The sequence below is a fragment of the Procambarus clarkii genome, chromosome 27 (genome assembly GCF_040958095.1).
Source record: "Procambarus clarkii isolate CNS0578487 chromosome 27, FALCON_Pclarkii_2.0, whole genome shotgun sequence".
Classification (NCBI taxonomy): domain Eukaryota; kingdom Metazoa; phylum Arthropoda; class Malacostraca; order Decapoda; family Cambaridae; genus Procambarus; species Procambarus clarkii.
The window spans coordinates 22,568,172-22,580,734 of record NC_091176.1 but is presented as its reverse complement, the minus strand read 5'-3'; the positions used below and the strand labels follow the sequence as shown (position 1 = coordinate 22,580,734).

The 12,563-nt window shown below is 43.4% G+C and overlaps 1 protein-coding gene across 1 annotated transcript in view; it reads left to right on the top strand.

Annotated features, from left to right (window-relative positions):
* Orc4 (origin recognition complex subunit 4) overlaps positions 1 to 12,563 on the top strand; it is a 37,200-nt gene that overhangs the window by 475 nt on the left and 24,162 nt on the right. The gene's annotated exons all lie outside the window — the stretch shown is intronic.

Sequence of the window (12,563 nt, the reverse complement as noted above, 5' to 3'; positions counted from 1 at the left end):
CAATTAATATTATATAATCAACCTTATTTACTTTCATATTTTACTTACTCTGGTGAAGAACCAGCACCAGAATAATGCTAGGGATGTATTAATCTTTTAGCATGTAACCCCCCAATTTTGTGTAAGTTAATTTGACTCCATTTATATCAGAAATACAGTTTCACTAAGATCCATAGGACACTAGTTCTTGGGATCAGTTTTTCCATTGCTTTATTTTGTTTTCCACTTTTTCTCATAAAGTGGTGGTCCTTCATAGCTATCGAAGTATATATTCAATTATTAGTTATTGGAGTCAGGTTTTCCCCCACAAGCTGTCTTCTAACTTTCTGGTAAGTCTCCTGTTTCCAGTGACCTGTTATACACCATAGAGAATGGCACACTTAGTGCTTCTGCACCTTCCTTTAGTATCCATGGTGGGATTCTGTCAGGCCCAACAGCCTTTGTCACATCCAGCTCCAGCAGACACCTTTTGACCTCATCACTGACGAGGTCAAATTCCTCCAAGGTTGCTTGGTTTGCCGCCTCCTCATTTAGTGCAGGGGTTTCTCCTTGTTCTATTGTGTGTGTGTGTTTGTGTGTACTCACCTATTTGTGCTTGCGGGGGTTGAGCTTTGGCTCTTTGGGCCCGCCTCTCAACTATCAATCAACTGATTTTTTTCACACGGAAACACACACACACAGGAAGCAGTCCATAGCAGCTGTCTAACTCCCAGGTACCTGTTTACTGCTAGGTGAACAGGGGATCAGGGTGAAAGAAACTCTGTCCATTTCTTTCTGCCATCGCCGGGGATCCATCCCCGGACCCTAGGATTACGTATCCCGAGCGCTGACCACTCAGCCGTCAGGATATGTGTGTACTTTCCTAAGTGTAGTTACAGGATGAGAGCTACGCTCGTGGTGTCCCGTCTTCCCAGCACTCTTTGTCATATAACGCTTTGAAACTACTGACCGTCTTAGCCTCCACCACCTTCTCACCTAACTTGTTCCAACCGTCTACCACTCAGTTTGCGAAAGTGAATTTTCTTATATTTCTTCGGCATCTGTGTTTAGCTAGTTTAAATCTATGGCCTCTTGTTCTTAAAGTTCCAGGTCTCAGGAAATCTTCCCTATCGATTTTATCAATTCCTGTTACTATTTTGTATGTAGTGATCATATCACCTCTTTTTCTTCTTTCTTCTAGTTTTGGGATATTTAATGCCTCTAACCTCTCCTCGTAGCTCTTGCCCTTCAGTTCTGGGAGCCACTTAGTAGTGTGTAGTAGTAGTGTGTGTGTGTGTGTGAGCGAGCGGTAAGAGTGAATGTAATAGCGGATACAAGAACAGTGTCATCAGTATATATGGAGGTCGTGCAGTGCGTACTTGCTCTTAGTGGCAACTCTTGCACCGTGAATTAAACAACGTATCCCCCAAATAATTGTGAATAACGATTGCGGTAATGCAGAATGACAAAATCGTTAGTAAGAAGCCAAGCCAACACCACACTGGGGATAATCGGCCCCCGGGCGAAGACATTGTAGCTTAATGTGAAAATACATTTACCCAGGCCTGCAAGAGGGATGAAAAGGCGATATGAGATTTAATTATTGACAGGAATTGTAAAGCTTGCAGTGAAAACACTCGGATCCGTCCTATCATTTACTATGAAAATCAATGCAATTCTAGAGACTGTGCGCTCTGCAACATATTTTATGTTGGGCAAACTATTAACACTGAATAGGTGTCTCACTTCATTTACAGGAGTGAAAAATAAACACCATTCACTAGACCAAAACACGATTCTGAATCATCAGGACATGGTGAAGGGCACCACAATCATCACACGCACCAGTGACCAAAGGATGGTGTGCACACCTGAGGCCATCTTTATTCACGAGCTTGTCCCATTAATTAACGCTTAAATTTATTTACCTTCAGGTATCCAGCTGTTTGATGACTCATTTGACCCGTGGCGTTAGACAACTATCACCTGACCCGCTAGTCCGTCGCTCTCTACTCATTTCCAAGAATGTATTTACCTAGTTGGACTTGCGGGGGAATGAGCTTCGGCTCTTTGGTCCAGCCTCTCGACTGTCAATCAAATCATGTACAGACTCCTGAGCCTATTGGGCTCTATCAATGAGTATGATGGAGGGGGGGGGGGGGGAGGGTAAAAAATTGCGCAAGTAAAAAAAAGCTAACCAACCCTTAGGAATAATCAACCGTACCTTTGACTTTAAGGAAAACAAGGTAGTTATTCAATTGCATAACTCTCTGGTGCGTCCCCCACTTGGATTAATGTATCCAAGCTTGGAGACCTTTATCTTCAGAAAGACATAGCTTCTTTGGAGAAAATGCAACATCGGGCAACAAAAATAATTCCATATTTAAGTCAACTCTCATACGAGAAACGGTTGAGGGCCCACAGGACTAACAACACCGAACACCAAACATAACAGGGGTGATATTAACATGTTTAAAATACTGAACAATTTTGAGGATGTTGATCGAGACAACTTCTTCAAAAGGTCAGATGTAACACAAACAATGAGTAACGGTTCAAGTCACAATGTGGGACTGAAAACGGGAGATGCCTTTTCACCCATAGCGTTATAAACCCATGGAACCGCCTATCCGCGGAAGCCGTAAATGCCAAAACTGTTGAATCTTAAAATCTCCGCTTGAAAAAATCATCAGGACAAATAGGGGACCTTTTAATTTTTTATTTTATTTATTTATATATACAAGAGTTCTTCCATTTTTGTACAGCCACTAGCACGCGAAGCGTTTTGGGATTGATTTTTTTTTATTGTTGCCGCCGAAGGCGGGTAGTTTATTGTGCACCCCATACTCATCCTGTGAGCGTTAGCGCAAAAGCATTACAGAGGGCACAAAAGGTCTTTATCAGACCTAATCTTAGATTATTACATAAACAATTTCATCTATCCTTCACACCTTATAGTTACAATGTCAGCTAGTTACAGAGAAAGTGCTATTTCAAGAGCTATATATTTACAGTAAGTCGTCATACATTAATGGTAGGTCTTATCGCTAATACATAATAGTTTGACTAATGGGGATATTACAGAGTCATAGGGGAGCTTCTGTTTATTATTAGTCCTCACAATACACTACCCTTTTCTGAATCTCATATGTCGTTCATCTACTGAAGCGAAATGTGGATACAGTGCAAGGATTTCAGGTAATTTACCCATGGTAATAAGATAGGTTGCCATATCATACAGAGTGAGCTTAGATTTATCTCTAAATGGCTCAATTGCTACAATCCAAGATATAGTGTTCGAGTGTGTGTCCCTGTCTTTGTCCACACACTTTACACTTTACTTCATTTAGATCCCTATACAAGCCGAACTGCCAGAGATACTTGTAGCCAAGTCTTATACGAGCTGTGACAACATCTGTTAGTCTACTGACTTTGTTACTTGCCCCATACACATGTTTTACTTCACACATTTCATTGTGATGAACAATGGACCTGCTAGTTCCAGTTTGCACAGTTCTACTTTCTTCAAATCCATCCAGGAGTTCTCGTCTAATGACACTTTTAAGGGACCTATTTGATAACTTAAGATTCCGTTCAATATTGTCTTTATTTACTGCAGCCTTAGCAAGGGCGTCAACTTTGTCATGTTCCTGCAGGCGAATGTGAGAAGGAATCCACAACATTTTTATATTTACCCTCTTGCTAGGTATTCTTATATATCTACGTCTAGCTTCCAAGACAAGCACGTTATTACTTGATTGCAAACTGTTTATTGCTCGTAGTGAGGAAAGGGAGTCGGGAATAATTAAGCTGTCTACTTCAGTGTTGTCAATAATTTCGAGTGCTACCAGTATTGCTACCAACTCTGCTTGCATTGTGGACGCCCAGTTACTAATTCTGATATTCCTTTCAATTGTGCTGCCATCGGGCTGATGAGCAATAACAGCACTTCTACGAACATTAGTAGGTACATTATAGTAAAATTTGAGGATTATCAACAGGTACATTGTAGCATAATTTTAAGATTATTTCTTGTATAATGTAGTAAAATATGTGATCAATATAACAACAATGATATAAGATAGCACTGATTACAATGGAGAAGTTGAATGGCTTAGGCACATACATTGGGGAAGTGAGTAGCACAAGATACAGTGCGAGTTAATAATTATCACTTTGACGCTCTCCACGAAATGGATTTGACGGACTTCGACTTTCTCGAGGTGAATTCGACGTTTTCGGGTGACCGAGCGGCAACACTGAAAAGTGTATACTCTTTTCGCTGTCCTGACCTTAATTTTCGATGTACAGATTTAATTTTTGTACCAATGTGTTCGCAATAGAATGATCTATAAGAACATATGTATATGTCACCAAAGCATGAGTTAAATTACACAAAAAGTTAAAGAACTACACCGATCACTAGCCGTGAGCTCCAAACAGCGACGAAATGTTTCTATTCTTTTTAGGGTTGTCAACTCCACACTTGTCCTACAGCGTTAAATTTGGTATCACTGTGATCGAAATTAAATTCCCTACACGGACATATGCAATATATAAATATAAAACCATGATCGCGGCCCACACCACGAGTGTGTGAAGTGGGCGATAACACTCGCCGTGCCAACAATACAATAGCTAGTCTTTCCACTAAGTTACAATACAATGCCGTTCTCCCAAATAGGCCATGTACCTATTAGAGAAAACGGAAATTTAATGGCAAACATTTTCATACTATCCCCAAGTCGATCGAATAAGAATTGGATTTTATACAAATATTTTTTAATCGCGCGTAAATTTACGACGCTCCCGCAACTCGTGATAAACGTGCGTGTATTTACGCGTCGTTTATTTACGACCCAGGTGCGCTAAAGTGTTTTAATTAAGACACTAGATGGGGAAACTATGAGGATGAAATTAAGTACTTTTTTTTTTTTTTTAATAAGGCGTAGGTTGGACAGCTTTTCAATTCGTTAGGGAGTGAGTTCCATAGACTAGTTCCCTTTACTTGTATAGAGAGTTTGCACAGAAAACCAACCAATTATTAGGTAAGAACAAAGGTAACTGCAGAAGACCTATTGGCCCATACGAGGGAGCTCCTATCTATAACCACCCAACCCCACTCATATACATGTCCATGTATTAGAAATGTATACCAAATGTATAAAAGGTAATAAATGTATACATTATATTTAGGCCACTATACATAGAACATTTCGGACATAATATATATATACAAGGATAAACATCCAGTAGAATTCTGTGACAAGCTAGTTAGCGAAATTAATGACACTATTTTAGTACAACAGGTGATCACTTACTTGATGATGGGGGACCGTTGTTGTCTAGCTCCGTCAACATACTATCGGTTGTCTATCTCGGTTTTCTGGACACCACCGGCCGTCTTTACAAGCACTAATGATCATTTTAAAGTACACAACACAATTCAAGATTGAAAACAAGATCCAGACAGTGTGATACGAAACGAGATTCACTGCAGGAAATATAGCGTCGTTATATGTTCAAAGTTTCTGCTTATATAGCCGCTCGTTTCTGGGTAAACGTCTGAACACTATATATATATATCTATCCGAGTCTCATAACACGTCAGCTCTCACTGTTACCTGACTGGCAGGTACTGTGAGCGGAACGTTTGCCCCGCCACTTCCACCAACATTCACGAGAAACACTGAAGCATTCATTGCCCTCTTAATTAACAACAAACAAATCAATCAGATAATATAATAGTCATACTAAATATTCACATATAATTTGTGTAATTAAAGCCAAGTTGGCAGGAAGACTATAAAAAAAATGGAAATATATATATATATATATAGGCACGCAACCCACCAACCTTCTTCTTGATAGTAGGTGCAGTTTGAATGAAGGGTTTGTCCTCCCGATGACTGCCCACAAACCTTCCAATCTGCTTACAACAGTATAAAACTATAAAATAATATTAAATAGTAATCACTAGTCATTGTATGTTCCATGATACGTTAAAAATCTAATAGCCTATTTGATTTGATTCTGACTGAAATGTATATAAAGACTTATATCATATTAATATATCCCACAAAAAAGCTCAATTAAAGCTGGTAATTTTAATGCCAATTATAATATTTTTACCAGTCAAGTGATATCATCTTTAGTACCTGCAGTAGTTATCACCCACGCTAATATATATTTATAAATTAATTGAATTCAATGAATAATTACGATATTATTCAAAATAATTGGGGGGGGGGGGGGAATTAACTTACATTTGAGATCCTCCACCACCCATAAACATTTATATAGTCCCTCTCTGAGTGGCGGCAACGACGGAGCCGCCAGAGTTGCCAGATTGGGCTGCAAGTAGCGAATTGGGCTACTTTTGAGAGCCCCGCGCTCCCAAATTTTTAATTTCGCTACTTGCTACTTTATGGGCTAATTTAAAAGCAAGTTGGGCTATTAATGTTAAGCAACTCAATGATGATTATTTATGGTCAGATGCAACACAAACAAGCACGCCCACCGAAGTCGTAAATGCCAAAACATTGTCCGATAAAATCACCAGGGCAAATAGGGGACATTTGACAAGCCGTCGGCTTCCTATCCTCACTGAGAGATAGTGACTGGTAAATTCAGGTAAATCTTAGCTAATTAAATAATCCTGAAAAGTTTGCTTATTGAAGGCAGGGCTGTGTTAGCAGCATTATACTCTCTGAGCAAAGTAATGCACTGTTGCCCTCCAACCCAGATGATGTGCACTGGTTCCCATGTCTGTGGACCTATACTTACAACCACGTTCTCGTCTGTGGACCCTCCCTACTTTGGTACGGCTCTCAGTGTGCTTGGTAGAGTAAGGGGGGTGTTTGTCTGGTTAGGTGAGGTGTTTGTTAACCAAACCACACACTAGAAAGTGAAGGGATGACGACGTTTCGGTGGGGGAGACATCTTCCGTCCACGAGGCTAACCATAGCCCGTGCTTCTTGCCCCGCTCCTGTGCCAGGTAAGTTACGGGCTCACCATAGCCCGTGCTACTTGGAACTTGTTCCGAGTAGCTGAATCTATAACAACAACAACAGGTAAGTGACACAGGCTAACCATAGCCCGTGCTACTTGCCCCGCTCCTGTGCCTGGTAAGTTACGGGCTCGCCTTAGCCCGTGCTGCTTGGAACTTGTTCCGAGTAGCTGAATCTATAACAACAACAACAACGACGTTTCGGTCCGGCCTGGACCATTCTCAAGTCAATTGTGCATCCTCACAATCTACTTGGGAATGGTCCAGAACGGACCGAAACGTCGTCGTCCCTTCACTTTCTAGTGTGTGGTTTGGTCAACATATTTCAGCCACGTTATTGAGACTCCTCGTCTGCAGGTGTTTGTTTGCTAAGTCATTATAGATACACAACTGGTTGGGTTCTTGTTACACTCGGACACGAGACGATTCGGCTAAACTCATTTTCTGTTTTAAATCCGGATGTATTGTTATGCTAGGCTGTATTAGGCTATGTTATTAAGGTTAGGCTGCATTGGGCTTGGTTGAATTAGATTGGTTTGGTTCGGGTTACGTTAGGTTGGGTTGAGCTATGTTAGTCAGATTTCAAAATTCATAATTCCACTATGCCGGGGGTGTAATTTGGGCCTTGGGTTGTGCATAGTCGGCCTTCCGTTCGTGCATGGTTGTAATCCAGAGGTTGTTTGTGTGGTTCGTTCATGCTAGGCTTGCGGTTAGACAACTGGTCGGGCTCCTGTTTCACAACTTGTCGGGTTCAGATTACATAACACCAGGGGTGTGACTTGTTGGGCTTTGGGTTGTGCATGGTTGTGCTCCAGTGGTTGTTTGTGCACTAGTGCTCCAGGTTTGTTTGCGAGGGCTCTATGTTTATATGTTTGCTAGAACGTCGAATTTATTTTTTTTGTATATAGTTCAATTGTTTGATATGGCTCCATAGTTGGTTTCTAGGGCAAGTGGAGGGTTTTAGGTAGCATTAAGACGATTTTTGTTTGGTCGAGCTAGGAATGGAGTTTGGTTGTGCTTTGGGACTGTTTAGTTTGGTGGGGGTTGGATGAGATGTATACTTGCTAGGCTTACGGTTACACAATTGGTCGGGGTCTGGTTACACAACTGGTCGAGCTTCGGTTACACAACTGGTCGGGCTCCGGTTAAATAACTGGTCGGGCTCCGGGGGTGTCACTTGGGCTGTGGGTTGTGCATGGTCAGGCTTCGGTTCGTGCATGGTTGTGCTTCAGCGGTTGTTTGTGTACTAGTGCTCCAGGTTTGTTTGCTAAGGCTCTATGTTTATATGTTTGCTAGAAATCCGGGTTTCTTTTCTTGTTTATAGTTAAATTGTTTGGTCGAGCTAGGAATGGAGTTTGGTTGTGCTCTGGGACTGTTTAGCTTTGTGGGGGTTGGATGAGATGTATACTTGCTAGGCTTAAGGTTAGACAACTAGTCGGGGTACGGCTACACAACTGGTCGAGCTTTGGTTACACAACTGGTCGGGGTCCGGTTACAGAACTGGTGGGGCTCTGGTTACACAACTGGTCGGGCTCCGGTTAAATAGCTGGTCGGGCTCCGGTTAAATAACTGGTCGGGCTCCGGTTAAATAACTGGTCGGGCTCCGGGGGTGTAATTTGGGCCTTGGGTTGTGCATAGTCGGGCTTCCGTTCGTGCATGGTTGTAATCCAGAGGTTGTTTGTATGGTTCGTTCATGCTAGGCTTGCGTTTATACAACTGGTCGGGCTCCTGTTTCACAACTTGTCGGGTTCAGATTACATATCACCAGGGGTGTGACGTTGGACTTTGGGTTGTGCATGGTTGTGCTCCGGTTCGTACATGGTTGTGCTCCGGTTCGTACATGGTTGTGCTCCGGTTCGTCCATGGTTGTACTTCAGTGGTTGTTTGTGTACTAGTGCTCCAGGTTTGTTTGCGAAGGCTCTGTTTATATGTTTACTAGAAATTAGATTTTTTGTTTTTGTATATAGTTTAATTGTTTGATATGGCTCCATAGTTGGTTTCTAGGGCAAGTGGAGGGTTTTAGGTAGCACTAAGAAGATTTTTGTTTGGTCGAGCTAGGAATGGAGTTTGGTTGTGCTTTGGGACTGTTTAGTTTGGTGGGGGTTGGATGAGATGTATACTTGCTAGGCTTACGGTTACACAATTGTTCGGGGTCTGGTTTCACAACTGGTCGAGCTTCGGTTACACAACTGGTCGGGCTCCGGTTAAATAACTGGTCGGGCTCCGGTTAAATAACTGGTCGGGCTCCGGTTAAATAACTGGTCGGGCTCCGGTTAAATAACTGGTCGGGCTCCGGTTAAATAACTGGTCGGGCTCCGGGGGTGTCACTTGGGCTGTGGGTTGTGCATGGTCAGGCTTCGGTTCGTGCATGGTTGTGCTTCAGCGGTTGTTTGTGTACTAGTGCTCCAGGTTTGTTTGCTAAGGCTCTATGTTTATATGTTTGCTAGAAATCCGGGTTTCTTTTCTTGTTTATAGTTAAATTGTTTGGTCGAGCTAGGAATGGAGTTTGGTTGTGCTCTGGGACTGTTTAGCTTTGTGGGGGTTGGATGAGATGTATACTTGCTAGGCTTAAGGTTAGACAACTAGTCGGGGTACGGCTACACAACTGGTCGAGCTTTGGTTACACAACTGGTCGGGGTCCGGTTACACAACTGGTGGGGCTCTGGTTACACAACTGGTCGGGCTCCGGTTAAATAGCTGGTCGGGCTCCGGTTAAATAACTGGTCGGGCTCCGGTTAAATAACTGGTCGGGCTCCGGGGGTGTAATTTGGGCCTTGGGTTGTGCATAGTCGGGCTTCCGTTCGTGCATGGTTGTAATCCAGAGGTTGTTTGTATGGTTCGTTCATGCTAGGCTTGCGTTTATACAACTGGTCGGGCTCCTGTTTCACAACTTGTCGGGTTCAGATTACATAACACCAGGGGTGTGACGTTGGACTTTGGGTTGTGCATGGTTGTGCTCCGGTTCGTACATGGTTGTGCTCCGGTTCGTCCATGGTTGTACTTCAGTGGTTGTTTGTGTACTAGTGCTCCAGGTTTGTTTGCGAAGGCTCTGTTTATATGTTTACTAGAAATTAGATTTTTTGTTTTTGTATATAGTTTAATTGTTTGATATGGCTCCATAGTTGGTTTCTAGGGCAAGTGGAGGGTTTTAGGTAGCACTAAGAAGATTTTTGTTTGGTCGAGCTAGGAATGGAGTTTGGTTGTGCTTTGGGACTGTTTAGTTTGGTGGGGGTTGGATGAGATGTATACTTGCTAGGCTTACGGTTACACAATTGTTCGGGGTCTGGTTTCACAACTGGTCGAGCTTCGGTTACACAACTGGTCGGGCTCCGGTTAAATAACTGGTCGGGCTCCGGTTAAATAACTGGTCGGGCTCCGGTTAAATAACTGGTCGGGCTCCGGTTAAATAACTGGTCGGGCTCCGGTTAAATAACTGGTCGGGCTCCGGGGGTGTCACTTGGGCTGTGGGTTGTGCATGGTCAGGCTTCGGTTCGTGCATGGTTGTGCTTCAGCGGTTGTTTGTGTACTAGTGCTCCAGGTTTGTTTGCTAAGGCTCTATGTTTATATGTTTGCTAGAAATCCGGGTTTCTTTTCTTGTTTATAGTTAAATTGTTTGGTCGAGCTAGGAATGGAGTTTGGTTGTGCTCTGGGACTGTTTAGCTTTGTGGGGGTTGGATGAGATGTATACTTGCTAGGCTTAAGGTTAGACAACTAGTCGGGGTACGGCTACACAACTGGTCGAGCTTTGGTTACACAACTGGTCGGGGTCCGGTTACACAACTGGTGGGGCTCTGGTTACACAACTGGTCGGGCTCCGGTTAAATAGCTGGTCGGGCTCCGGTTAAATAACTGGTCGGGCTCCGGTTAAATAACTGGTCGGGCTCCGGGGGTGTAATTTGGGCCTTGGGTTGTGCATAGTCGGGCTTCCGTTCGTGCATGGTTGTAATCCAGAGGTTGTTTGTATGGTTCGTTCATGCTAGGCTTGCGTTTATACAACTGGTCGGGCTCCTGTTTCACAACTTGTCGGGTTCAGATTACATAACACCAGGGGTGTGACGTTGGACTTTGGGTTGTGCATGGTTGTGCTCCGGTTCGTACATGGTTGTGCTCCGGTTCGTCCATGGTTGTACTTCAGTGGTTGTTTGTGTACTAGTGCTCCAGGTTTGTTTGCGAAGGCTCTGTTTATATGTTTACTAGAAATTAGATTTTTTGTTTTTGTATATAGTTTAATTGTTTGATATGGCTCCATAGTTGGTTTCTAGGGCAAGTGGAGGGTTTTAGGTAGCACTAAGAAGATTTTTGTTTGGTCGAGCTAGGAATGGAGTTTGGTTGTGCTTTGGGACTGTTTAGTTTGGTGGGGGTTGGATGAGATGTATACTTGCTAGGCTTACGGTTACACAATTGTTCGGGGTCTGGTTTCACAACTGGTCGAGCTTCGGTTACACAACTGGTCGGGCTCCGGTTAAATAACTGGTCGGGCTCCGGTTAAATAACTGGTCGGGCTCCGGTTAAATAACTGGTCGGGCTCCGGGGGTGTCACTTGGGCTGTGGGTTGTGCATGGTCAGGCTTCGGTTCGTGCATGGTTGTGCTTCAGCGGTTGTTTGTGTACTAGTGCTCCAGGTTTGTTTGCTAAGGCTCTGTTTATATGTTTGCTAGAAATCTGGGTTTCTTTTTTTGTTTATAGTTAAATTGTTTGGTCGAGCTAGGAATGGAGTTTGGTTGTGCTCTGGGACTGTTTAGCTTTGTGGGGGTTGGATGAGATGTATACTTGCTAGGCTTAAGGTTAGACAACTAGTCGGGGTACGGTTACACAACTGGTCGAGCTTTGGTTACACAACTGGTCGGGGTCCGGTTACAGAACTGGTGGGGCTCTGGTTACACAACTGGTCGGGCTCCGGTTAAATAGCTGGTCGGGCTCCGGTTAAATAACTGGTCGGGCTCCGGTTAAATAACTGGTCGGGCTCCGGGGGTGTAATTTGGGCCTTGGGTTGTGCATAGTCGGGCTTCCGTTCGTGCATGGTTGTAATCCAGAGGTTGTTTGTATGGTTCGTTCATGCTAGGCTTGCGTTTAGACAACTGGTCGGGCTCCTTTTTCACAACTTGTCGGGTTCAGATTACATAACACCAGGGGTGTGACTTGTTGGGCTTTGGGTTGTGCATGGTTGTACTCCGGTTCGTACATGGTTGTGCTCCGGTTCGTACATGGTTGTGCTCCAGTGGTTGTTTGTGTACTAGTGCTCCAGGTTTGTTTGCGAGAGCTCTATGTTTATATGTTTGCTAAAAATTCTAATTTCTTTTTTTTTGTATATAGTTCAATTGTTTGATATGGCTCCATAGCTGGTTTCTAGGGCAAGTGGAGGGGTAACACTAAGAAGATTTTTGTTCGGTCGAGCTAATAATGGAGTTTGGTTGTGCTTTGGGACTGTTTAGCTTGGTGGGGGTTGGATGAGATGTATACTTGCTAGGCTTACGGTTACACAATTGGTCGGGGTCTGGTTACACAACTGGTCGAGCTTCGGTTACACAACTGGTCGAGCTTCGGTTACACAACTGGTCGGGCTCCGGTTAAATAAC